The following is a 4,967-nucleotide window of genomic DNA, read 5'->3' as shown; positions in this document are numbered from 1 at the left end:
ACTTAAGACATATTTCTAAGTCTGTATTTGGAATATTCATTATACCAAATGTAAATATAATGAACACATGTATTTATGATAAGAGTTTATATATTTATAATAAAAGTACATGTGTTACTTTATATTTATAAATATGGTAAATGTCAGTTGTCTTTTAAAAGGAGTCTCTAAAATAACACAATAGGCCATAGGCCATTCTGTTCAAGGGTGTGGTTGTGTGAATTAACTCTGTGTGTGTGGGGTCACTTATTGGTTATGGCTTCTAAGTAGTATTATGAGCATAGCTAATGACATGGTCTTATTTAAATATTTAAATTTATTTAAATTGTGTCTTATGTGAGTTGATAATAAAGTAAAAAACTGGTATTCATTCTGATTTAGAAAAGGCATCCTTGCTTTCTGCCGGGGCAGCCATCTTCCAGTAACTCGCCAAAATGATGAACACAAAAGGAAAGAGGAGAGGTACTCGGTATATGTTCTCTAGACCTTATAGGAAACATGGAGCCATTCCTTTGGCCACATACATGCGAATCTACAAGAAGGGTGATATTGTAGACATCAAGGGAATGGGCACTGTTCAAAAGGGAATGCCGCATAAGTGTTAACACGGCAAAACCGGAAGAGTCTACAATATCACCCAGCATGCCATGGGCATCATTGTATATAAGCAAGTTAAAGGCAAGATTCTGGCCAAGAGGATCAATGTGCGGATTGAGCACATCAAGCACTCGAAGAGTAGAGGCAGCTTCCTGAAGCAGGTGAAGGAGAACGATCAGAAGAAAAAGGAAGCCAAAGAGAAGGGCACCTGGGTTCAGCTGAAGCGCCAGCCTACATCACCCAGAGAAGCCTACTTTGTGAGGACTAACGGAAAGGAGCCTGAGCTGCTGGAGCCCATGCCATACGAATTCATGGCCTAATGTACACAAAGGAAATAAAGGACCTGGACTGCAGAAAAAAGAAAAAAAAAGAAAGAAAGAAAGAAAGAAAGAAAGAAGAAGGCATCCTTTATCATGAAATGATGGCTATTTTTGAGGTAGGTTGAGAAGAGTTATTTGATCTGTGGCTGATTTACCAATTCTTAAAGATCAAATTCAAGGGATTTTCTAAAATCAAATGTAACTTGGGTGTACAGCAATTCTTTTTCTTTTCTTTCTTTTTTTTGATTTTGAAACTTTTAATTTATTCTTTTATTGACATTTCAAATGCTATCCCCCTTCCTAGTTTCCCCTCCACAAACCCCCTATTCTTTCCTTCTCCCCCATCTCTATGAGGGTGCTCTCCCAAACGGCCCATCCACTCCCACCTAGCATTCCTCTACTCTGGGTCATCAAGCCTCCACAGGACCAAGGGGCTCCCCTCTCAGTGATGCCAAATAAGGCCATCCTCTGCTACATATGCAGCTGGAGCCCTGAGTACCCCCGTGTGTGCTCTTTGGTTGGTAGTTTAGTCCCTGGGAGATTTGGGAGGGTCTGGTTGGTTGAAACTGTTGTTTTTCCTATGAGGTTGCAAGCCCTTTCAGCCCTTACATTCCTTCCCTTAACTCCTCCATTGAGGTCCCTGCGTTTAGTCCAATTTTTGGCTGTGAACATCTGCATCTGTATTGGTCAGGATCTGGTAGAGCCTTTCAGGGGACAGCTATACCAGGCTCCCATCAGTAAGCACTTCTTGACATCAGCAATAGTCTGCAGATGGGAGGGATTTCTTGATCGGGAAGTCTCTGGATGGCCTTTCCTTCGCTCCACTCTTTGTCCCTGCACTTCCTTTTGACAGGTGGAATTCTGGATTAATATGAGGTGGATGGGTTGCCCAACCCTCAATGGGGGCTGGGCCTATCCACTGAATATGGTCTCTACAGGTTCAGTCTCCCCTTGTTGGGTATTTTGACTAATGTTCTCTCTGTTGGTTCCTGGGAACCTCTTGGGTCCCTGGCATCTGGGACTTTCTAGTGGTTACCCCCAGTTTCCCCTTCTCAACTGCAACTTTCCTCCTTTCAAATTCCTGACCCTCTGTACTTCTCCCCATCTCCTCCCATATCTGAATTGCCCCCCCTTTCCCTCCCACTTCGTCTCTGCCTCCCAGATCCCCCCCTCCCTCTACTTCCTGAGATTATTTTCTCCCCCCTCGAGTATGACTGTAGCATCCACACTTTGGTGTTGTCTTCTTTCTTCTTGGGTTTCATATGGTCTGTGAGTTGTATTGTGGGTATCTGGAGCTTCTTTTTGGTTAATATCCATTTTTCAGTAAATATGTACCATTTGTGTTGTTTTGTGACTGGGTTACCTCACTCAGGATGATATTTTCGAGGTCCATCCATTTGCCTGTGAATTTCATGAATTCATTGTTTTTAATAGCTGAGTAACGAGTAAATGTGTATACCACATTTTTGCTATCCATTCCTCTGTTGAGGGACATCTTGGTTTTATGTATCTATGTTTTTTATTGTGATTTTTTATGTCTTTATTTTTAAAAAATTAGACAATATATTTTGATTATATTTTTCTCCTTTCCTAACTCCTTCCATACCCTCCACACCTCCCTACTTACTCAGATTCATGTTTTTTCTCTTTCTTTCTCAATACAATAACAACCAAAACAAACAAAAATCAAAAATCAAAATAACAAATGAGACAAAATGCCACCAAACAAATGGAGAGTAACTTGGCAATATACTTGGCAATAGCCTGGGATATTTGTATCAGGCCGTGTTTATAGGATCTCTTTAGCCAACATTTCAACAAACTCCTGGTATTGTTACTTTTATTTAGTGGAATAACATCTATTGTTGGGGTCTTGATTCTCCATCAAGTGGCAACTCCTTTTAGATTCTTTCCATGTACATGTATAATTTGGAAGCCTCTATATTGATGTTTTGTTACGTCATTTCAAAGACCTTTAGTATTTGCTGTCACTCTGTATACTCTAGCTTTTACCATTTTTCCCCTATCTAATCCTCCTAATTATAGTTTACTATAGGGTCTACTCTGCTATAGGGCTTGGGAAAATTAGGAAATATGGGAAATTGACCATGCTTACCCCACGTTGATGCAAGTCAGGTGTTGGTCCATTGGGAAGCTACAGGATACTGCTCAGGGTTGGGAAAGCACAGTCTGAAGTACAGAGGACAGTCAGAGCTGGCTGGGGTTCCCTGTGCCATCTGGTTATCAGTCTCTCAGGCATCCAGTTGCTGCTGGAAGCCACTGAAGAGCTGAGAATATAGTGGCGACTGGCAGGCTGGATCTAGTCCAGGGCTGAGGGGGAAAAAGAGGGGAGCTCTGGGTGGTCCCACAGGAGGAGTTCTTGGCTTGCTGGTTTGAGACTTGGCCTTGGCTTGGCTGACTTGGTTGTGACTGGGAGTACAGAGAGGCCTTCTACAGGAGATTAGATGGCTGTTTTATAGGTAAAGGCCTTCTCCACAGCTCCCTATGGCAAATCCTGATTAAGAGACAGTCCATGGTTTTAAGGCATTTATTGTCATGGTGCAAAGTGGATGGGTAAAACCATACCCTACTTCTCAGTGTGGGCCTGAGGTCTTTTTCAGGGAGGAGTGTCTGTGAAGGAAAGCTCATTGACTAACCCTCTAGGCCTTTAGGTACCTCATTAAGTTGATGGAATTGCAAGCTGGTACAACCACTCTGGAAATCAGTCTGGTGGTTCCTCAGAAAATTGGACATAGTACTACCTGAGGACCAATCTATGCCACTCCTGGCATATGCCCAAAAAATGCTCCAACATATAACAAGGTCACATGCTCTATTGTGTTCATAGCAGCCTTATTTCTAATAGCCAGAGGCTAGAAAGAACCCAGATGTCCTTCAGTGGAGGAATGGGTACAGAAAATGTACATTTATAAAATAGAGAACTACTCAGCTATTAAAAACAGTGACTTCATGAAATTCTTAGGCAAATGGATAGAACTAGAAAATATCATCCTGAGTAAGGTAACCCAATCACAAAAGAACACACATGGTGTGCACTCACTGATAAGTAGATGTCAGCCTAAAAGCTTGAGTTACCCAAGATACAATTCACAGACCACATGAAGCTCAAGAAGAAGGAAGACCAACGTGTAGATACTTCAGTCCCTCTTAGAAGGGGAAACAAAATACTCATAGGAGGAAGTACAGAGACAAAGTGTGGAGCAGAGACTGAAGGAAAGGCCATCTAGAGACTGCCTCACCTGGGGATCCATTCCATATAAAAACACCAAACCCAGACACTATTGTGGATGCCAAGAAGTGCTTGGTGACAGAAGCCTGTTATACTGTCTCCTGAGAGGCTCTGCCAAAGCCTGACCAATACAGAGGTGGATGCTTGAAGCCAACCATTGGACTGAGCATGGGGTCCTCAATGAAGGAGTTAGAAAAAGGAGTAAAGGAGCTGAAGGGCTTTGCAATCCATAGGAAGAACAACCATATCAACCAACCAGATACCCCAAGCTCCCAGGGACTGAACTACCAACCAAAGAGTAAACATGGAGGTACCCATGGCTCCAGCCACATATGTAGCAGAGGATGATCTTGCTGGGCATCGATGGGAGGAGAGGCCTTTGGTCCTGTGAAGGCTTGATGCCCCAGTATAGGGAAATGCCAGGGCAGGGAGGCAGTTGGGAGTTGGTGGGTCAGTAGGGGAGCACCCTCATAGAAGCAGGGAGAGGGGGACAGGATAGAGGGTTTCCAGATGGGAAACTAGGATTGAAGATAACATTTGAAATGTAAATAAAGAAAATATCCAATAAAAAATGGAGATCTGTCTTGAGCCTATGCGGTCACATCCTCTACCTGTGGAGGGGCTTGGGATGTTGTCCTTACATTACTGATGACCACAAATCTATGGAGGGCTGTGGCTAGTGACAGGGGCCTGGTGCCTGGGAATCAGGTGAACCACCCACCATCCCTTCAGAGTCATCAGGGTTTCTAGCCATAGGTCAACCAGGAACCAGTCTGTCTTTCACAGTCCCACGGTTTACC

The 4,967-nt window shown here is 43.2% G+C and overlaps 1 pseudogene; it reads left to right on the top strand.

Moving 5' to 3' along the window:
* Nucleotides 1-414: 414 nt before the first annotated feature.
* Nucleotides 415-1,280, top strand: LOC108348870 (60S ribosomal protein L21-like; annotated as a pseudogene).
* Nucleotides 1,281-4,967: the final 3,687 nt, after the last annotated feature.

The sequence above is a fragment of the Rattus norvegicus genome, chromosome 1 (genome assembly GCF_036323735.1).
Source record: "Rattus norvegicus strain BN/NHsdMcwi chromosome 1, GRCr8, whole genome shotgun sequence".
In the NCBI taxonomy this organism is placed as follows: Eukaryota; Metazoa; Chordata; class Mammalia; order Rodentia; family Muridae; genus Rattus; species Rattus norvegicus.
This window is presented reverse-complemented; position numbering and strand designations above follow the sequence as displayed.